This window comes from Arachis stenosperma, chromosome 9 (genome assembly GCF_014773155.1).
Source record: "Arachis stenosperma cultivar V10309 chromosome 9, arast.V10309.gnm1.PFL2, whole genome shotgun sequence".
Lineage (NCBI taxonomy): Eukaryota > Viridiplantae > Streptophyta > Magnoliopsida > Fabales > Fabaceae > Arachis > Arachis stenosperma.
The window spans coordinates 43,832,444-43,856,174 of NC_080385.1; the positions used below are offsets into that span (position 1 = coordinate 43,832,444).

Here is a 23,731-nt window from a genome sequence, read left to right on the forward strand (position 1 = left end):
GCTCAGCTTTTGAGGAGGAAAGAATCTATCCAAGAAGGCTGTGACCAGCTTATCCTAAGAGTCCAGGCTATCTTCAGGTTGTGAGTCCAACCATGTTCTAGCTCTGTCTCTTACAGCAAAAGGGAAAAGCATGAGCCTATAGACTTCAGGATCTACTCTATTTGTCTTAACAGTCTCACAAATCTGCAAGAATTCAGTTAAAAACTGATAAGAATCTTCAGATGGAAGTCCATGAAACTTGCAGTTCTGTTGCATCAAAGCAACTAATTGAGGTTTCAGCTCAAAATTGTTTGCTCCAATGGCAAGGATTGAGATGCTTCTTCCATCAAACTTGGACGTGGGTTTAGTAAAATCACCAAGCATCCTCCTTGCATTATTGTTGTTGGGTTCGGCTGCCATCTCCTTCTCTTATTCGAAAATCTCAGAAAGGTTGTCTCTGGATTGTTGTAATTTAGCTTCTCTTAGTTTCCTCTTTAGAGTCCTTTCAGGTTCAGGATCAGCTTCAACAAGAGTGCCTTTTTTCTTATTCCTGCTCATATGAAAGAGAAGAGAAGAAGAAAAGGAAGAGGAATCCTCTATATCTGGACAAAGAGGGTCCTTATTATTAGTAAAAGAAGAAAGGGATAAGAGTGGAGAATCCAATCACAAGGGTGAGGATAGAGGCAGTGATTGGAGATGAAGAGAGGTGAAGAGAAGTGTTAGTAAATAAATAAATAAATAGAAGAAGAGAAGAGTGGGAGAATTCGAAAATAATTTTGAAAAAGTAGTTAATAATTTTCGAAAATTAAAGATAAGATATAATTAAAATTAAAATTTAAAACAATTAAAAAGAATTTTTAAAAAAGAGATGAGATATTTTCGAAAATTAAAGAGAAAATTAGTTAGGTGGTTTTGAAAAAGATAAGAAACAAACAAAAAGTCAAATAGTTAGTTGAAAAAGATGTTAAAGTCAAATTTTAAAAGATAAGAAGATAAGAATTTAGATAAGATATTTTGAAATCAAATTTTTTAAAAAGATATGATAAAAGATAAGATAAAAAGATATGATAAAAAGATAAGATTTTTAAGAAAAAGATATTTTGAAAAAGATTTAAATTTTAAAATTAAAATTAATTACTTAACTAACAAGAACTACAAGATAAGATTCTAGAAATTAAAGATTGAACCTTTCTTAACAAGAAAGTAACAAACTTCAAATTTTTGAATCAATCATATTAATTGTTAGCATAATTTTTGAAATTAAAGATAAAATTAAGAAAAAGATTTTTGAAAAATAATTTAAATAATTTTCAAAAATTAATAAGAAGAATGAAAAAGATTAAAATTTTTTTGAAAAAGTTTTAAAAAGATAAGATTTTTAAAATTGAAAATTTGACTTGACTTGTAAAAAATAACTAATTTTTAAAATTTTTGACTAAGTCAACTCAAATTTTCGAAAATTATGAGGAAATTAAGGAAAATATATTTTTTTGATTTTTTTTGAATTTTTAATGATGAGAAAGAAAAACACAAAAATGACCCAAAACATGAAAATTTTGGATCAAAACACAAGATGCATGCAAGAACACTATGAATGTCAAGATGAACACCAAAAACACTTTGAAGATCATGATGAACATCAAGAACATATTTTTGAAAAATTTTTTATGCAAAGAAAACATGCAAGACACCAAACTTAGAAATCTTTAATGCATGGTCTCTAACAAACGAAAATTGCATATGAAAAACAACAAAAGATACAAAACTAGAAAACATCAAGATCAAACAAGAGGACTTACTAAGAACAACTTGAAGATCATGAAGAACACTATGAATGCATGAATTTTCGAAAAATGCATAATAATTTTTTAAAAATATGCAATTGACACCAAACTTAAAAGTTGACTCAAGACTCAAACAAGAAACACAAAATATTTTTTATTTTTATGATTTTCTAATTTTTTGTATTTTTATTATTTTTTTTCTAAAAACTTATGGAAAAAGAAAATAATAAATTCAAAATCTTTAAGAAGAATTCCAGGAATCTTTCAATATTAGCCCAAAGCTCCAATCAAAGGGTTGGACATGGCTTAATAGCCAGTCAGCTTTAGGATGGAATTACATGCATTGTGGTGATTAGTTGAAGACCAATTCCAAAGGAGTTTGAATATGGCTTTACAGCCAACTAAGCATCAACATGTTACTTGTGAAACTCTAGAATTCATTCTTAAAAATTTAGAATAATTTTCGAAAACAGATGAGAAATTTTTGAAAGATTTTTGAAATTTTTTTTTGAAATTGAAACAAAAAGAAAATTACCTAATCTGAGCAACAAGATGAACCGTCAGTTGTCCATACTCGAACAATCCCCGGCAACGGCGCCAAAAACTTGGTGGACGAAATTGTGATCATCAATAATGGCTCTTTAGTATGTGCATCCGTTAACTCAGCACTTTCTTTCCACAACTTCGCTCAACTAACCATCAAGTGTACTGGGTCGTCCAAGTAATAAACCTTACGTGAGTAAGGATCGATCCCACAGAGATTGTTGGTATGAAGCAAGCTATGGTCATCTTGTAGATCTCAGTCAGGCTGATTCAAATGTGATTGGATTAGATAATTAAAAGATAAATAAAATAGGATATAAATAAAGATAAAGTTACTCATGTAATCCCATGGTGGGAATTTCAGATATGTGCATGGAGGTGCTGTGTTCCTTCTGAATCTCTACTTTCTTATTACATTCATCCAATCCTTCTTACTCCTTTCCATGGCAAGCTGTATGCAGGGTATCACCGTTGTCAATGGCTACATCCCATTTTCTCAGTGAAAAAGGTCCAAATGCTCTGTCACAGCACGGCTAATCATCTGTCGGTTCTCAATCAGGTTGGAATAGAATCCAATGATTCTTTTGCGTCTGTCACTAACGCCCAGCCTTTAGGAGTTTGAAGCTCATCACAGTCATTCAATCCCAGAATCCTACTCGGAATACCACAGACAAGGTTAGACTTTCCGGATTCCCATGAATGCCGCCATCAATTCTAGCTTATACCACGAAGATTCTGATTAAGGAATCCAAGAGATATGTGCCCGGTCTAAGGTACAACGAAAGTGGTTGTCAGTCATGCGCGTTCATAGGTGAGAATGATGATGAGTGTCATGGATCATCACATTCATCAAGTTGAAGTGCAACAAATAATTTAGAACAGGAATAAATCGAATTGAATAGAAAATAGTAGTAATTGCATTGAAACTTGAGGTACAGCAGAGCTCCACACCCTTAATCTATGGTGTGTAGAAACTCCACCGTTGAAAATACATAAGTGAAAGGTTCAGGCATGGCCGAATGGCCAGCTCCCATGATCTGAGAACTAAACGTCCCAAGATTTAAAAATACAATCAAAGACTATCCTATTTATACTAGACTAGCTACTAGGGTTTACAGGAGTAAGTAATTGATGCATGAATCCACTTCTAGGGCCTACTTGGTGTATGTTTGGGCTGAACTTGATCTATCCACGAGCTGAGGCTTCTTTTGGAGTTGAACGCCAAGTTATAACGTGTTTTGGGCGTTCAACTCCGGTTTGTGACGTATTTCTGGCGTTTGACTCCAGACAGCAACATGGAACTGGCGTTGAGCGCCAGTTTACGTCGTCTAATCACGAATAAAGTGTTGACTATTATATATTGCTGGAAAGCTCTGGATGTCTACTTTTCAACGCCGTTAAGAGTGCACCATTTGAAGTTCTGTAGCTACAGAAAATCTATTTCGAGTGTAGGGAGGTCAGATTCCAACAGCATCAGCACTCCTTTGTCAGCCTCCTATCGGAGTTTTGCTCAGGTCCCTCAATTTCAGCCAGAAAATACCTGAAATCATAGAAAAACACACAAACTCATAGTAAAGTGCAGAAATTTGAATTTAGCATAAAAACTAATGAAAATATCCCTAGAAGTAGCTTGAACCTATTAAAAACTACCTAAAAATAATGCCAAAAAGCGTATAAATTATCCGCTCATCAAGAGCTCTGGACACCTCTAACTGGGGACTTTAGCAAAGATGAGTCACAATCTGAAAAGGTTCACCCAGTCATGTGTCTGTGGCATTTATGTATCCAGTGGTAATACTGGAAAACAAAGTGCTTAGGGCCACCTCCAAGACTCGTAAAAGTAGCTGTGTTCAAGAATCAACATACTTAAGTAGGAAAATCAAATAACACTATCTGAACTCTGAGTTCCTATAGATTCCAATCATTCTGAACTTCAAAGGAAAAAGTGAGATGCCAAAACTCTTTAGAAGCAAAAAGCTACAAGTCCTGCTCATCTAATTAGAACTAATATTCATTGATATTTTGGGATTTATAGTATATTCTCTTCTTTTTATCCTATTTGATTTTCAGTTGTTTGGGAATAAGCAACAATTTAAGTTTGGTGTTGTGATGAGTGGATAATTTATATGCTTTTTGCATTGTTTTTAGGTAGTTTTTAGTAGGATCTAGCTACTTTTAGGGACATTTTCATTAGTTTTTATGCAAAATTCACATTTCTGGACTTTACTATGAGTTTGTGTGTTTTTCTGTGATATCAGGTATTTTCTGGCTGAAATTGAGGGACCTGAGCAAAAATCTGATAGGAGGCTGACAAACGACTGCTGATGCTGTTGGATTCTGACATCCCTACACTCGAAATGAATTTTCTGGAGCTACAGAACTCCAAATGGCGCGCTCTTAATGGCATTGGAAAGTAGACATTCAGAGCTTTCCAGCAATATATAATAGTCTATACTTTATTCGAGATTAGATGACGCAAACTTGCGTTCAACGCCAGTCTCATGCTACATTCTGGAGTAAAACGCCAGAAACACGTCACGAACCAGAGTTAAACACCAAAAACACGTTACAACTTGGTGTTTAACTCTAGAAGAAGCCTCTGCACGTGTAAAGTTCAAGCTCAGCCCAAGCATACACCAAAGTGGGCCCCGGAAGTGGATTTCTGCATTTAGACTTATTTCTGTAAACCCTAGTAACTAGTCTATTATAAATAGGACATTTTACTATTGTATTAGACATCTTGGATTATTTTTGGATTACCTTATGATCCTTTGATCACGTTTATGGGGGCTGGCCATTCAGCCATGCCTAGACCATCACTTATGTATTTTCAACGGTGGAGTTTCTACACACCATAGATTAAGGTGTGGAGCTCTGCTGTACCTTGAGTTTTAATGCAAAGTACTACTATTTTCTATTCAATTCAGCTTATTCTTATTCTAAGATATTCGTTGCACTTCAACATGATGAATGTGATGATCTGTGACACTCATCATCATTCTCACCTATGAACGCGTGACTGACAACCACTTCCGTTCTACCTTAGAACGAGCGTGTATCTCTTGGATTTCTTAATTAGAATCTTCGTGGTATAAGCTAGAATTATTGGTGGCCACTCTTGAGAATCCAGAAAGTCTAAACCTTGTCTGTGGTATTCCGAGTAGGATTCAGGGATTGAATGACTGTGACGAGCTTCAAACTCGCGATTGTTGGGCGTGGTGACAGACGCAAAAGAATCAATGGATTCTATTCCGACATGATCGAGAACCGACAGATGATTAGCCGTGCTGTGACAGAGCATTTGGACAATTTTTACTGGGAGGATGGGATGTAGCCATTGACAACGGTGATGCCCTACATACAGCTTGCCATGGAAAGGAGTATGAAGAATTGGATGAAAGCAGTAGGAAAACAGAGATTCAACAGGAACAAGCATCTCTATGCACTTATCTGAAATTCCCACCATTGAATTACATAAGTATCTCTATCTTTATTTTATGCTTTATTTATTATTATTTTCGAAACCTTTATAACCATTAAAATCCGCCTAATTGAGATTTACAAGATGACCATAGCTTGCTTCATACCAACAATCTCCGTGGGATCGACCCTTACTCACGTAAGGTTTATTACTTGGACGACCCAGTGCACTTGCTGGTTAGTTGTGCGAAGTTGTGACAAAGTGTTATTCACGTTTGAGAGCGCTACCAAGTTTTTGGCGCCATTGTTGATGATCACAATTTCGTGCACCAACTATTTAGATACATGTTGATCTTTTTATTTATAATGATTTATACATTATTTTTTTGAACTATTTAGATATATGTTGATTTTTTTTATTCATAATAATTTATACATTATTTCTTATGCCCATGCTGTTTTATTTCTCACATTGTGGCTTTGTGATGCCACATGATTTTCTTGCAGCAATTGTTTCATTTTTATTGCTTAGCTGGTTATACTTTAATCGGAATTTGGTTAAAAAAATGATTGGATGCTTAGCTTTATTGTAATAAGGTGAAAAAGCCATGCCTCTTATCGACTCTTAAAAGCTTAAATATGATTGCTCCAAATAAATAAACAATAACAACATATACACACCTCTTTCGATTTTGAGGAAGGAAAACATACCAAAAAGCTATTCAATTCTCATTTACACTTTACTTCGCGCATCTATCTTGAAGATGAACACACACCTCTTTCTAGCACAATGATAAACAAATTATACCAAATTCCTCTTATAATATGTTTTCTTTTCTTGCTTTACACAACCTATATTTATGAGAGTTCTTATTCCTAAGCAAAGTGAACTATGTTTCAATACTTACTTTCACTTAATTATGTGCCTCTATTTAGTACTGGATTCCTTTTATTTTCAATAAAATCTTCGGATTATGAAGCTTACCCTTTCCAAAAGAAGTCAAACTTAAAACCAAAGGAAAACCACTATATATATATATGTGGTAACAACATCAACGCAAAAGCATACCCTGTTTGAGAAAAATTATTCCAATTCCAAGCAGAGTTTGGAAATAAAAAAAAAAAAGAAAGAAAAGAATCGATAGATAGACAGATAGATAGATATCAGAAAACTATAAGGTAAAATCAAGAAAAACGGCTGAATCAAGGATCATAAATTACTTAATGTTCATCAATGCTTCCAACCCTATTCTCCTTGGCCTCAATTGAACATCTTTTGTAAGGTTTGACATCGGTTCGATGAGTCTTGAGCTTTCCTTGTCCAAGTCATATGGTTAGCAGTCCCTCTTCCTCATTATTCTCTATACATGGCATCATTTTCTGAATACCCTCGAAAATAGAACTGCATTTCTTGCTGTCTTGGCCTTCATCCTTGATATCTGTGGTTTGCTTGTTATCCCTGATGCTGTCCATTTCCTAATCCTTGTTTAGCAAATCGGGCAAAGGCAAAAATCTTTGTGGCAACACCTCTCTGGCAAAGAGAGCCTGAAAGGCCAATCGCCCCTGGTAATTAAAGTTTCACAAGAAAAATGTGATACAATGTTACCTCTTCGGAGACCTCTTTCCAAGAATCAGTAAGGTTGCTAACACTTCTACTATGATGATTACTAGAGTCAATGGCTAAATTGTTAGCATAAGCTATTTCAGGCTCTTCCTTCCATTGCTCATCCTTCTCTAATGCATCAGTCTCCAATTCGCTGCTAGAGGTTGTGTTGGAACCACATGAGGATTGGTCTACTGGTTTTCAATCTTTTGCTTTGTTGGAATCAATGTGCTCAGATATTTCTTTGTTCAACTCTTGAACAGTAGCCTTGGCCGGCCAATATCTGTTAAAGATTATTTTTTTGTTAACAAAAGAGAGAATTTCATTAATGTATTGAGGCCAAAAGAAAGCACTTGCAAGTAAAATCAATTTTTTTCTATTGAACCTTGTGAATGGTGTAATAGGGAGCCCACACAGGCTGAATAGATTTAAATCTGTCAAAAAACTCAGATAGAAATGCAGAGAGATATCCAGTTCCAATTTTCTGCTGACAGGCAAAGAGACCGGCAACAATGGTTGACATTTTATCCTTCAATTTATCATTCTGTGTGCTCGCCCACATTAGAGCTGATGCACTTAAGTAATGCCCTACAAGAGTGTTAAAAACATGTTATTATTAGACTAACATTGATCAGGAGAAAGAAATCCAATACTACATTGTCAAGATCCAAAAAGTGAAACAATGAACATGTGAGGGGAAAATGGTATTCTTTTACAGATAAGAAGCATATGATAAGTAATTAATCTGGTAGGTTGTAACAATCAGCTCCACAGTTTTTGGTTTAAATTTCCCACTTATATTACAAGTACCCAAGGAGTAAATCCATGTAAGCTTTATGTGCTTTGTTTCAGTTTGATAAAATTCCTTGAAAACTTCAATGCACTTGATCTAAAAATATTAAGAGAGGGAAGCTATTACTTGTAGACCAAAATCTACTTAATCCAAGTGTACCAAGTACTTGGCACCATGTTATATAAGATGCTTATATGAAGAATATGCAGATTACCATTTCTGTTGGAAGATTGAGATCAAAAGATTTGTAACTGGGCCAGAAGCCAGCAGTCAAAATTGTAACCGTCAAGTCTATTCCAAGGTCCACATTAGGATTATTGTTTAAATACTCCTCAAAGCTAGTTTGATTCTCTTTTGCTAGTGTCTAGTCTGTAACCTGGTGGGAGCAAAAAGCAACATAATTTTTAGTTGACTAGCCAAAAAGAGATGAACATGGTATAGGTAAAGAACCTACCATTCCTTCCATCTTTGATGTAAACTGTCCACCACATTGTTGCTTCAATTTGGTCAAAATAGTTCTCTCATGATCATCGTTGGCACTCGTCAAAAAGATGTCTTCAAGCAAGCTTCTTCCTGAAAGCAAGCAATTATAATGAAATAGTTGCTAAAGAAGAGCAACATCAAATTAACCTAGATAATAACAAGAACTGAAGAAGCCAAGAGCACAAAATAGGTCCAAGCAGAGAACATACCCATCTGCAAATAAGCAGAGAACATACCCGTCAAAAGAGCATCACCTTCAATGAATAGAAAAGCATTTCCAGACCTCATCAACAATATTATTGCCAATCCCTGACATAGAAAATAGAGCCAACCGATCTTCGTATGCACTGACAGCAACAAAATAACCACTGCAAAAAGTCAAACATAAGAATCGGAAATACTCACAATAGTTTACACACTTCGCATTTGTCCATTTTAACATGGTGCATTATATTTTGAAAGCACATTATTATCCAGATTCCAGATAACTAGAAAACTATACATCCATTCTATTAATAATAGATATCACTTATATTAGTAAGTGAAACCCATATGGAATAAATAAGACAGTAGCGTATATATATATATACCAGATAAAATATCACTTAGAATCAACTGCTAGCAATCTTTCAGGGAGACCAATTGAACAAATCTCAGTACTTGAAATCCATGAATTTCAATGAGTTCCTTAATACAGATAGACCAACTTTGCCAAAGCCTGTAAACATTATTAGCTGTTTGAGTGGATTGGTCTATTAATACACCTTCCATTTTAAATTCAAATAAACACTTTAATCATTTCTCAGATCATCACAAGAGAGCCTTTTGAATGTTAGAATGAATAAGAATCAACAATAATCTGATATGGGCTATTACATTTTCCTTTTGCAATTAAAAGTCTTTAAACAGAAACCTGAACAACTGAGTATATGAACTTCAAAAAATAGAGCATATTCTAACTTAGTCAGGTTAACTATATAAATCAACAACTGTTGAATCCTTATGCACATTTCAGTAGAGTCTAGTGTCTATTTATTAAATTTACCCATAAGAAAATATCTAAAAAATTTAATAATAAAAATTTTATATCAACCTCAATGCACTACTATTTGAAATTCAAAAATTTAAACATCTTAAAATATACTCTCATCACACTATAGAAGTACATGGTACTGCATCCCATTGAACTTCGAAATTTGTCCTTGTTGTACAACCTGTTCTCCACTGCCCAAACAAATTTGAGAGAAAAAGAAAGGACTTTAGCGAATCATAAAGTAATATCAAATAATTTAAAAATTACTAATCACTAAGAATTAACAATGCAATAATTAATCTCTTATTATTCATACTTGTAATTGCCACCGATGACTTCCATACGGTGGGATGGGAGCCCCATGACTATTAATTAATCCTGAATCACCTAGCCCAAACTCTAGCTGTACAGATGCATTTACTTCTGTATTTGGCACTGCTGATGTCCCTTGAGAAGTCCTAGGATCTTTGGGAAGCTCCTATGAAAAAAATGATACATACAGTCAACATTGCTATCAAGTATAACTACAATATAGAATTTACAAGTTTATTTTAATTCAAGTAACCACTATGGCAATATTGTATCTTACTAACCTCTTCTGTACCAAAGCTAGTTTGTGTGTCAGTACCAATCTTATTACCCGAATCGTCACTGTCATTCCTCACAAGACAATTCTTCTTTATATGACCAGCACGGTTGCATTTAGTGCACCTCCGTTTACCTCTCTCTTTTTTTTTCTTGGGTGCACCTTTTGTTTTGAACATTGAAGGGTCACCAACAAGGTTCGGCATGGGAGAATCTCTTGTTTGTCCTTTCAAGCAAGATTTTGCTCTAGTGTTTTAGTCCAACAACAGACTTCATTCATAGTGTCATAGAAAGAAGGATCACCTTGAGCTCCTAAGAATATCATCCACATAGCTGCCACTAAAAATGCACCATAACGCATTAAAAGTTCTCTTTCTCTGTCTTGCGCAGTGCCCCCAGTAAAACTTTCATCCAGCTACTTTTTGGTATCCTTCGACCATCTTTTCAAAAGAAGACTATCTGACAACTTCTATAAACCTACACTTTTCATGGCACAAAACATATGGCTGCAAGGAATGCCATCATTACTCCACTGACTACATTCACACTCCATATGCTTAGTATTCCGATCATAAAGTACGTTGTATATATGTTGCCTCCTATCACACTCTTTAACTTTTAACACAATAGTAGTTGATATATTTTCCTCATTAATTATATCTAATGCGACCACTCCTTGAATCTCTTTTTTTACTTCTCCAAGAATCTTCCTTATGTAAAAATTTACAGCAAAAGCTCTAATGCTTCTAACCCAGTAGTTGGAACGGGCTCCCCATACACCATCTTAAATTGAGAAACTAATTCATTGTGTTTATAGTCCCTAAGAGCATGCTCAAGATTTTGGACCAACTCTAGAAGACTTTGGCGAATGCAAATAAAGCTCTTGATGAAGTTGTTTATCGCCTCACACCTTGATGTTGTTCTAACTCCAGCACAAAATTTATCCCTCAAGTAAGCGCTTGCCCAACTTTTTCTCTTTTTATATTCATTTAGAACCCAATCATTTTCCCCAACCTATATTTTTTGTTTTGTCATATTCTCCCAATATTCTTCAAATTCATCCAGATGCCATAGAGCATACAAACATCTTCTGAAGTCGTTGGAAAAAAATTTTATTTTTTATGTTTACCGTTACATTCTTTTGCCGTTATATTCTTCTAAATGTGCAAACCACATAATCAGTGAGTTGCATCTAGGAAGATTTTTTGAATTGCTGCCTTCATTGCCTTATCACCATCTGTGACCACAACACTAGGAGACTTGTTCATCATGACTTCTAGAAAGTTTTGCAACAATCACATATATATTTTCGTTCGTTCATCCTCTACCAAGGCAAAGCCAAATATACATATTTGGCGGTGATGGTTACAACCCGAGAAGATTACAAACGGCCTTCTATACTTATTCTTTCGGTAGGTTGTATCGAATGCAAGCACATCTCCAAAGCACTGATAATCGGCCCTATAAGTACCGTCTGCCCAAAATAAATTTCCAGCCAACCTTCATCAGTAGCACTATACCTTGCCATGGCCATGGGGTCGACATCGGCTTTCCCAAGTAGATAGCTAATCATCGAATTGGAATCCTTACCAATGAGCATTGCACGACGAGTTCTTTGAATGTGGTTATCCAGGTCCTTCTTTGGGAACCCGACATGGTATAACCATCGGCTTGGGCTACCATTAGTCCGATTATTTTAGAGGTTGGAAGACCATGATCATGCATGATGTTTGCCTGAGCTTTTTGTGCCTCAGTCAACCCTCGGTGGTTTGGAATTAAGTGTATCAAGTATTGTGGGACAAGATTGTGATTGTGCTTCTCGACTAATTTTTTAACCCTCCAAGTCGAAGTTTTTGTGTCAAAATACACCTCAAGCATGGCTTCACAACCAGTGTGAGTCAGCGCTCTATTCTTCCTCTTCCTATTCGAATTAGATATGTATTTCTCGACTCTCTTTCCTTCCTTGTTGCAAAAAAAATACCTTCTGCTTTGTGTTCCATCTTTTTCACGTGCTATATCACCCTTGTAAACTCCAAACCCAACACACCTCGCATAAGGTACATACAAGTTATAAGCTAAATTCGATGTTTCAAAGGTCTGGTTTATAATATCATCAGCTGTCACAGACACACACTTGCTACTGTTGCCACCGCAATCACAAGTGCAGTACACATTCTCTTCCACACTAGTCATCATGTAATCTTTAATGTTGTCTTGTGAACTAAGTGGTTCCGAAATCAACATACATTGCCCCCTAATGATATGAAGTAAATAAAAGGCAATAAATAACCGTTTTCAATTAACAACTTCTTATAAAAATAACTACACATGACAATACGTAATTAGATACACGTGTAGAACAGCTTTATGCTAACTGCTAATGTGTGAGCATCTTATACCCATTTTCTACTTATTTTCTAGTTAAATTTAGTTAGAATTTAGTGAGTTAGTTATAATTTAGTGTTAAAATCCTATTTGGATGCTACTTTGAGTTGTTTTGGTATTTTAGCACCCAGGAAAACAGAACCAGCTCCCAGGAAAATAGAACTAGTGCCCAAGCCACTACTAATTGGGTGCTGAATGCCAAAAGTGTGGGTCAACCTCACCCAAGGGAGCATCTTTAGTGGGATTTAGCTTTTAATTGTTATCTTATCTTTTATTTTTTGTTATTTTTATTTAAAACAAAATCTTTTAGATTTAGAATTTAATATTTTATTTTAGTTTAAAATCAAATTAGGTTAGATATAAAACGAAAAAGATTTAACATTTAGAGGGATCTTCTCACTTTCGCACTTTCACACTTTTCAGAACCCATGTTTTCATTGTAAGTCATGAGCCACTAAACCTCCTTGGTTAAGGTTAGGAGCTCTATTTATTTCTATGGATTGAGACTATTACTTTTTTATTTTAATTAATGTATTGATTCAATTTCAAACTCTTCCTATATTGCGCTTGCAGTACATAACCGTTCCCAAGCCCGGATAAAGGAGGAGGATTGTGTTAGGTCTTCAACAACCAACATAAAAATATAGTTGAATCCTCATGACATGAATCAAAGATGTTATTGTGCTAAAGCTAGGTCGTTGTCCGGAAGCAACACATTGTATGGCTCAAGTATGGTGTCAAATGAGCAACGGCTGCTGCATCAGTGACCGAATGTAGTGTTAAATGAGAAAAGGTTCCCGCATTTTTGTGAACGGACGAGGGTATATAGGCTAGTTCACAAAGTAAAAAGTAAAGGTCGGAGCGATAGAAGGTTGAGATTTGGGACATGAAACATAGGTACTCTAACAGGAAAATCCATGGAGGTGGTGCACACCATGACAAGGAGGAAGATTAACATTATGTGCCTACAAGAAACAAAATGGGTGGTGCGAAGGCTAGGGAGTTGGATACTTCCGGATTCAAACTTTGGTATACAAAAATGATGTAGAACAGGAATGGGATTGGTATTATTGTGGATAAGCAGTGGAAGAAGGATGTAGTGGATGTCAAGAGGATGGGAGATCGGATCATCTCTATCAAACTTGTGGTGGAAGGAGGTACTTTTCATGTGATTAGCGCCTATACACCGCAAGTGGGTTTGGACGAACAACACAAGATAAGGTTTTGGGAGGATCTAAATAGTTTGGTCCAAGACATACCTTTGAGAGGTAATATTTTCTTAGCAGGAGATTTAAATGGCCATGTTTGAAGAGAAGTGACTGGGTATGGAAGTATTCACGGAGGCCATGGTTTCGGGGTGATCAATGTCGAGGGTAAAACTATTTTAGACTTTTTCTCAACCTTTGACCTTTTCATCGCAAATACATGTTTTAAAAAGAGAGACTAACATTTTATAACCTATAAGAGTGGCATGACAAGCTCTCAAATCGACTTCTTCTTGTTGAGGAGAGTTGACCAAAAATTTTGCATTAATTGTAAAATTATTCCAGGATAGAGTTTAACAACACAACATAGGATGCTCGTCATGGATTTTCGCGTTGAGCAAAAGTTGAGAAAAGAAATCATACGAAGAACCTAAGGACGGGGTGATGGCGGATGAAAGGTGAGGAACAAAGAAGCTTTCTAAGACGGGTAGGAGAAGAGGCAAAGTGGGATGGGAATAGAAGCGCAGAAGAGATGTGGAGGGAGATGGCAGAAGTTATTAAAAGAATAGCAAAAGAATGTTTTGGTGAATCTAAAGGAATAGGACCAAGAGACAAGGAATCCTGGTGGTGGAATACGAGTGTACAATAAAAGGTAAAGATAAAAATGGAGTGCTTTAAAGAGTGGTCTTTATGCCGCAATGCAGATAATTGGAAAAAATATAAGGCGACTAAGAAAGAGACAAAAGTGGCTGTAAGTGAAGCAAGAACAATAGCATATGAGGGTTTTTACCAGCTTTGGGTATGAAAGAAGGAGAAAAGGTATATATAGAATCGCAAAGAGTCGTGAAAGAAGAACGAGAGATTTGGATCAGGTTAAGTGCATAAAGGAAAAGGATGGAGAGGTGCTGGCTCAAGAGGAGAAGATTAATGAAAGGTAGAAGAGCTACTTTGACGAGTTATTTAATGAAGGACATAAGACTCTTCCGAGCCTTGGTCGGTTATGCACAAGGGAAGAAGATAAAAACTTTGACTACTATCGAAGGATTCAAGACTTTGAGGTAAAAGAGGCTCTAAAGCAGATGAAAAATGATAAGGCAGTAGGACCTGATAATATCTCGATTGAGGTTTGGAAGGGCCTTGAAGAAAAAGGAATCAACTGGTTAACCAAGCTTTTTAGTGAGATTTTAAGGTCAAAGAAGATGCTTGATGAGTGGAGAAAGAGCACATTGGTACCTATCTATAAGAATAAGAGGGATATACAAAGTTATGAAAACTATAGAGGGATCAAGCTCATGAGCCATACTATGATGTTATGGGAAAGAGTTATAGAACGGAGGTCGGGAAAAGAAACACAAGTAACAAAGAACCAATTTGGATTTATGCCAGGCGAATCCACTATTGAAGCAATATACCTGTTAAGAAGGATGATGGAGAGGTATCATAGTAATAAAAGGGATCTACATATGGTGTTTATTGATTGGAAAAAGCGTACGATAGGGTGCCATGGGTGGTCTTATGGAAGGTTTTAGAAAAGAGGAGAGTAAGGATCGCATATTGATGAGCGGATAATTTGTACGCTTTTTGGCATTGTTTTTAGTATGTTTTTGGTAGTTTTAGTTGAGTTCTTAGTATATTTTTATTAGTTTTTAGCTAAAATTCACTTTTCTGGACTTTACTATGAGTTTGTGTGTTTTTCTGTGATTTCAGGTATTTTCTGGCTGAAATTGAGGGACCTGAGCAAAAATCTGATTCAGAGACTGAAAAGGACTGCAGATGCTGTTGGATTCTGACCTCCCTGCACTCGAAGTGGATTTTCTGGAGCTACAGAAGCCCAATTGGCGCGCTCTCAACGGCGTTGGAAAGTAGACATCCTGGGATTTCCAGCAATATATGATAGTCCATACTTTGCCCAAGATTTGATGGCCCAAACCGGCGTTCAAAGTCACCCTCAGAAATCCCAGCGTTAAACGCCGGAACTGGCACCTAAATGGGAGTTAAACGCCCAAACTGGCATAAAAGCTGGCGTTTAACTCCAAGAAGAGTCTCTACACGAAAATGCTTCATTGCTCAGCCCAAGCACACACCAAGTGGGCCCGGAAGTGGATTTTTATGTCATTTACTTATCTCTGTACACCCTAGACTACTAGTTCTCTATATATAGGACCTTTGACTATTGTATTTTCATCTTGGTTCTTCTGGTTCCCTCTCTGGGGCCGAAACCAATGATCACTTTTGTTCTTATGTATTTTCAACGGTGGAGTTTCTACACACCACAGATTAAGGTGTGGAGCTCTGCTGTACCTCGAGTATTAATGCAATTACTATTGTTCTTCTATTCAATTCCGCTTGTTCTTTGTCCAAGATATCACTTGTTCTTCAACTTGATGAATGTGATGATCCGTGACACTCATCATCATTCTCACTTATGAACAAAGTGACTGACAACCACTCTTGTTCTACAAGCATCAAGGCTCTAGTGTTTATCTCTTGGATTCCTGATACACGATGCATGGTTGATCGCCTGACAACCGAGTGCTCGCCTGACAAACGAGCCAGCCATTCCGTGAGATCAGAGTCTTCGTGGTATAGGCGAGAACTGATGGCGGCATTCAAGAGAATCCGGAAGGTCTAACCTTGTCTGTGGTATTCTGAGTAGGATTCAATGATTGAATGACTGTGACGTGCTTCAAACTCCTGAAGGCGGGGCGTTAGTGACAGACGCAAAAGAATCACTGGATTCTATTCCGGCCTGATTGAGAACCGACAGATGGATAGCCGTGCCGTGACAGGGTGCGTTGAACATTTCCAATGAGAGGATGGGAGGTAGCCACTGACAACGGTGAAACCCTTGCATAAGCTTGCCATGGAAAGGAGTAAGAAGGATTGGATGAAGACTGTAGGAAAGCAGAGAGACGGAAGGGAAGGCATCTTCATTCGCTTGTCTGAAGCTCTCACCAATGATATACATAAGTACCTCTATCTCTATCTTTATGCTTTATTCGTTTATCACTATACCCATTTGAGTCTGCCTGACTGAGATTTACAAGGTAATCATAGCTTGCTTCATACCACCAATCTCCGTGGGATCGACCCTTACTCGCGTAAGGTTTATTACTTGGACGACCCAGTGCACTTGCTGGTTAGTTGTGCGAAGTTGTGTTTATGCCATGGTATTGAGCACCAAGTCTTTGGAGCCATTACCGGGGATTGTTCTGTGTATTAAAAAGTATTGATCACAATTTCGTGCACCAAGTTTTTGGCGCCGTTGCCGGGGATTGTTTGTGTATGGACAACTGACGGTTCATCTTGTTGCTTAGATTAGGTATTTTTTTTTTCAGAGTTCTTAAGAATGAATTCTAGTGTTTCAAGGTGATGTTCTTATCATCACCAAAGCTGATTGATTCTTATCAATTTAGCTCTTGAATGCAATGTCCTGCTGAAGCTTGGCTAGCTATGTCTAATTCCTTTGGACTAAAGCTTTAGACTAACATTGCATGATTCCTGGAATTCTCACTAAGAACTTTGATATCTTTATTTCCTTTTCACTTAATTTTCAAAAAATCAAAAAAAAAAAAATCACAAAATCATAAAATCCAAAAATATTTCTTGTTTGAGTCTAGAGTCTCATCTTAAGTTTAGTGTCAATTGCATGTTTCTATTCTTCTTGCATTTTTCGAATTTATGCATGTGTCTTCATTAATCTTCAAGTTGTTCTTGATGATTTCCTTGTTTTGATCTTTGAATTCTATTGACTTGAGTATCTCTGTTGTTTGTCATATGCATTCTCATTTTGTTAGTGTCAATAGTATACAAACTGCTAAGTTTGGTGTCTTGCATGCATTGTTATTTGATTTTAGTTGCATTTTGATTATTCCTCATTATTAAAAATCCAAAAATATTTTTAATTTGTGTCTTTTCAAGTCAATAATACAGAGAATTGAAGATTCAGAACATACTGCAGAGGAATTATACAGAAAAAGCTGGGCATTCAAAAATGGCCAGTGAAGAAGACATACTGGCGTTTAAACGCCAGCCAGGGTGCCTGGCTGGGCGTTTAACGCCCTAAAGGGTAGTAGTTTGGGCGTTAAACGCCAGAATGTGCACCATTCTGGGCGTTTAACGCCAGGATGGCACAAGGGGGAAGATTTTGTTTTCAAATCAATTTTTTTCAAGTTTTCAAAGTTTTTCAAAATCAAATCTTTTTCAAATCATATATTTTCAATCAAATGTTTTCAAAATCAATTTCTTTCCTTTTTCAAAGATACTTGCTAACAATTAATGATTTGATTGAACAATTCAAGTATGTTGCCTTTTCTGTTGAGAAAGGTTTAATGTTTGAATCATATCTTTTCTTGTTAGGCAAGTCATTAATTTTTAAAATCAAATCTTTTTAAAATGTTTTTCAAATCATATCTTTTAAATCACATCTTTTTAAAACCAATCATATCTTCTTAACCACATCTTTTTCAAAATAGTTTTCAATCTTTTTGATTTCTAATTTCAAAATCTTTTTCAAAAATCACTTGATTTCTTTCTCATTCTTATTTTCGAAAATCAAGTAGTGTTTTTCAAAATGTTTTTAAAATCTTTTACTTAATTTTCGAAAATTTCTTCCTCTCTTCTCACATCCTTCTATTTATGGACTAACACTATTCATTAATGCAAAATTCGAACTCCATCTTCTTTGATAAGTTCGAATTTTCTACCTCTGTCTTCCATTTTTCTTTTCCTCTGACACCTCAAGGAATCTCTATACTGTGACATAGAGGATTCCACATTTTCTTGTTTTCTTCTCTTTCATATGAGCAGGAGCAAAGACAAAGGCATTCTTGTTGAAGCTGACCCTGAACCTGAAAGGACCTTGAAGCGAAAGCTAAGAGAAGCTAAGGCACAACTCTCTGTAGAGGACCTAACCGAATTCTTCAAAGAAGAAGAAGACATGGCAGCCGAAAACAACAACAATGCCAACAATGCAAGGAAGGTGCTGGGTGACTTTACTACACCTACTCCCGATTTCTATGGGAGAAGCATCTCTATCCCTGCCATTGGAGCAAACAACTTTGAGCTTAAGCCTCAATTAGTTTCTCTAATGCAACAGAATTGCAAGTTCCATGGACTTCCATTGGAAGATCCTCATCAGTTCTTAGCTGAGTTCTTGCAAATCTGTGACACAGTCAAGACTAATGGGGTTGACCCTGAGGTCTACAGACTTATGCTATTCCCTTTTGCTGTAAGAGACAGAGCTAGAATATGGTTGGACTCTCAACCTAAAGAAAGCCTGAACTCTTGGGAAAAACTGGTCAATGCCTTCTTGGCAAAGTTCTTTCCACCTCAAAAATTGAGTAAGCTTAGAGTGGAAGTCCAAACCTTCAGACAGAAGGATGGAGAATCCCTCTATGAAGCTTGGGAAAGATACAAACAATTAATCAGAAAATGTCCTTCAGACATGCTTTCTGAATGGAGCATCATAGGTATTTTCTATGATGGTCTCTCTGAACTATCCAAGATGTCTTTGGATAGCTCTGCTGGAGGATCTCTTCATCTGAAGAAGACGCCTACAGAAGCTCAAGAGCTCATTGAAATGGTTGCAAATAACCAATTCATGTACACTTCTGAAAGGAATCCTGTGAACAATGGGACAAGTCAGAAGAAAGGAGTTCTTGAGATTGATACTCTGAATGCCATATTGGCTCAGAACAAGATATTGACTCAACAAGTCAATTTGATTTCTCAAAGTCTATCTGGAATGCAAAATGCACCAAGCAGTACTAAGGATGCTTCATCTGAAGAGGAAGCTTATGATCCTGAGAACCCTTCAATGGAAGAGGTGAATTACCTAGGAGAACCCTATGGAAACACCTATAATTCTTCATGGAGAAATCACCCAAATTTCTCATGGAAGAATCAAGAGAAACCTCAACAAGGCTTCAATAACAATAATGGTGGAAGAAACAGGTTTAGCAATGGCAAGCCTTTTCCATCATCTTCTCAGCAACAGACAGAGAATTCTAAGCAGAACCCCTCTGACTTAGCAACCATGGTTTCTGATCTAATCAAAATCACTCAAAGTTTCATGACTGAAACAAGGTCCTCCATTAGAAATTTGGAGGCACAAGTGGGACAGCTGAGCAAGAAAATTACTGAATTCCCTCCTAGTACTCTCCCAAGCAATACAGAAGAAAATCCAAAAAGAGAGTGCAAGGCCATAAACATGGCCGAATCTGGAGAGGAAAGAGAGGAAGTGGACGCCACTGAGGAAGACCTCAATGGGCGTGCACTGACCTCCACTGAGTTCCCCAATGAGGAACCATGGGAATCTGAGGCTCAAAATGAGACCATAGAGATTCCATTGGACTTACTTCTGCCTTTCATGAGCTCTGATGAGTATTCTTCCTCTGAAGAGGATGAGTATGTCACTGAAGAGCAAGTTGCTAAATACCTTGGAGCAATCATGAAGCTAAATGACAAGTTATTTGGAAATGAGACTTGGGAGGATGAACCCCCTTTGCTCACCAAAGAACTGGATGACTTGTCTAGGCAGAGATTACCTCAAAAGAAACAAGATCCTGGGAAGTTTTCAATACCTTGTACCATAGGCACCATGACCTTCAAGAAGGCTCTGTGTGACTTAGGGTCAAGTGTGAACCTCATGCCTCTCTCTGTAATGGAGAAGCTAGGGATCTTTGAGGTACAAGCTGCAAGAATCTCACTAGAGATGGCAGACAATTCAAAGAAACAAGCTTATGGACTTGTAGAGGATGTTTTGGTAAAAATTGAAGACCATTACATCCCTGCTGATTTCATAGTCCTAGAGACTGGGAAGTGCATGGATGAATCTATCATCCTTGGCAGACCCTTCCTAGCCACAGCAAAGGCTGTGATTGATGTTGATGGAGGTGAACTGATCATTCAAGTGAATGAAGAATCCTTTGTGTTTAAGGCTCAAGGATATCCCTCTATCACCATGGAGAGGAAGCATGAAGAGCTTCTCTCAATTCAGAGTCAAACAAAGCCCCCACAGTCAAACTCTAAGTTTGGTGTTGGTAGGCCACAACCAAACTCTAAGTTTGGTGTTGAACCCCCACATTCAAACTCTAAGTTTGGTGTTGGGAGGTTCCAACATTGCTCTGAGTATCTGTGAGGCTCCATGAGAGCCCTCTGTCAAGCTACTGACTTTAAAGAAGCGCTTGTTGGGAGGCAACCCAATGTTATATTTTATATATTTTCCTTTGTTATTTTATTTTATTTTGTAGGTTGATGATCATGAGAAGTCACAAAATCAATTGAAAAAGCAAAAACAGAATGAATAACAGGAAGAAAAATAGCACACCCTGGAGGAAGAACTCACTGGCGTTTAAACGCCAGTGAGGCTAGCAGTTGGGCGTTTAACGCCCAGTCTGGCACCATTCTGGGCGTTTAACGCCAGAAAGGGGCACCAGACTGGCATTAAACGCCAGGAAAGGGCAAGAACCTGGCGTTAAACGCCAGAAATGGGCACCAGCCCGGCGTTTAACGCCAGAATTGGCTCAAAACGTGTTTTTGAATGCCATTTGGTGCAGGGATGACTTTTCCTTGACACCTAAGGATCTGTGGACCTCACAGGATCCCCACCAACCCCACCACCCTCTCTCTTCTTCACCCATTCACCAATCACCTCAATAGCTCTTCCCCAAAAGCCCCCCACCTATCAAATCCCACTATCATCTTCACACCTTCATTTTCACACAACCTAAACACCACTTCTTCCCCTCTTTGGCTGAACACAAAGCCATTCCCTTCTTCCTCATTTCTTCTTCTTATACTCTCTTCTTTCTTCTTTTGCTCGAGGACGAGCAAACCTTTTAAGTTTGGTGTGGTAAAAGCGTTGCTTTTCGTTTTTCCATAACCATTTATGGCATCCAAGGCCGGAGAAACCTCTAGAAAGAGGAAAGGGAAGGCAAAAGCTTTCACCTCCGAGTCATGGGAGATGGAGAGATTCATCTCAAGGGTGCATCAAGACCACTTCTATGAAGTTGTGGCCATGAAGAAGGGTCAACTTTGATCAAAGGTTGGACCAAGTCCTCACAGACATTTATGAAGAGGGCGCTCAATGGAAGAGAGATTCAAGAAGAAAGCCGGTTCAACTGAGAAGGCATGACCTCAAGCCCATCACTAAGAAAAGGATGGAGCAAACAAGAGACCCCTCTCATCATGAGATCCCTGAGATGCCTCAAGGGATGCACTTTCCTCCACAAGACTATTGGGAGCAAATTAACACCTCCCTAGGAGAATTGAGTTCCAACATGGGACAACTAAGAGAGGAGCAACAAAGACAAGGAAGAGACATTGAGGAGCTCAAGCACTCCATAAGACCTTCAAGAGGAAGAACAAGCCGCCATCACTGAGGTGGACCCGTTCTTTAATCTCCTTGTCCTTTATTTTTTCTGTCTTTCGAAAATTATGCTTTATGTTTATCCATGTTTGTGTCTTATGATCATTAGTGTCTTAGTGTCTATGCCTTAAAGTTATGAATGTCCTATGAAATCCATCACCTTTCTTAAATGAAAACTGTTTTTATTACAAAAGAACAAGAAGTACAGGATTTCAAATTCATCTTTAAAACTAGCTTAATTAGTTTGATGTGGTGACAATACTTTTTGTTTTCTGAATGTATGCTTGAACAGTGCATATGTCTTTTGAATTTGTTGTTCATGAATGTTAAAATTGTTGGCTCTTGAAAGAATGATGAAAAAGGAGACATGTTACTGAGAATCTGAAAAATCATAAAAAATGATTCTTGAAGCAAGAAAAAGCAGTGAATACAAAAAAGAAAGAAAGCAAGCGAAAAAAAAACGAAAAAAAAAGAGAAAAAGGAAGAAAAAGAAAGAATAAAGTTGTGATCCAAGGTAAAAAGAGTGTGCTTAAGAACCCTGGACACCTCTAATTGGGGACTCTAGCAAAGCTGAGTCACAATCTGAAAAGGTTCACCCAATTATGTGTCTGTGGCATGTATGTATCCGGTGGTAATACTGGAAGACAGAGTGCTTTGGGCCACGGCCAAGACTCAATAAGTAGCTGTGTTCAAGAATCATCATACTTAACTAAGAGAATCAATAACACTATCTGGATTCTGAGTTCCTAAAGAAGCCAATCATTCTGAATTTCAAAGGATAAAGTGAGATGCCAAAACTATTCAGAGGCAAAACGCTACTAGTCCCGCTCATCTAATTTGGAGCTAAGTTTCATTGATAATTTGGAGTCTATAGTATATTCTCTTCTTTTTATCTTATTTGATTTTCAGTTGCTTGAGGACAAGCAATAATTTAAGTTTGGTGTTGTGATGAGCGGATAATTTGTACGCTTTTTGGCATTGTTTTTAGTATGTTTTTGGTAGTTTGAGTTGAGTTCTTAGTATATTTTATTAGTTTTTAGCTAAAATTCACTTTTCTGGACTTTACTATGAGTTTGTGTGTTTTTCTGTGATTTCAGGTATTTTCTGGCTGAAATTGAGGGACCTGAGCAAAAATCTGATTCAGAGACTGAAAAGGACTGCAGATGCTGTTGGATTCTGACCTCCCTGCACTCGAAGTGGATTTTCTGGAGCTACAGGAGCCCAATTGGTGCGCTCTCAACGGCGTTGAAAAGTACACATCCTGGGCTTTCCAGCAATATATGATAGTCCATACTTTGCCCAAGATTTGATGGCCCAAACCGGCGTTCAAAGTCACCCTCAGAAATCCCAGCGTTAAACGCCAGAACTGGCACCTAAATGGGAGTTAAACGCCCAAACTGGCATAAAAGCTGGCGTTTAACTCCAAGAAGAGTCTCTACACGAAAATGCTTCATTGCTCAGCCCAAGCACACACCAAGTGGGCCCGAAAGTGGATTTTTATGTCATTTACTTATCTCTGTACACCCTAGACTACTAGTTCTCTATAT

General features: G+C 37.2%; 1 non-coding gene across 1 annotated transcript; it reads right to left on the minus strand.

Moving 5' to 3' along the window:
* Positions 1-19,157: 19,157 nt before the first annotated feature.
* Positions 19,158-19,265, minus strand: LOC130952301 (small nucleolar RNA R71). The gene has a single exon (XR_009074481.1). It is a non-coding gene; the product is annotated as a small nucleolar RNA R71 (small nucleolar RNA).
* Between the last annotated feature and the right edge of the window lie 4,466 nt (positions 19,266-23,731).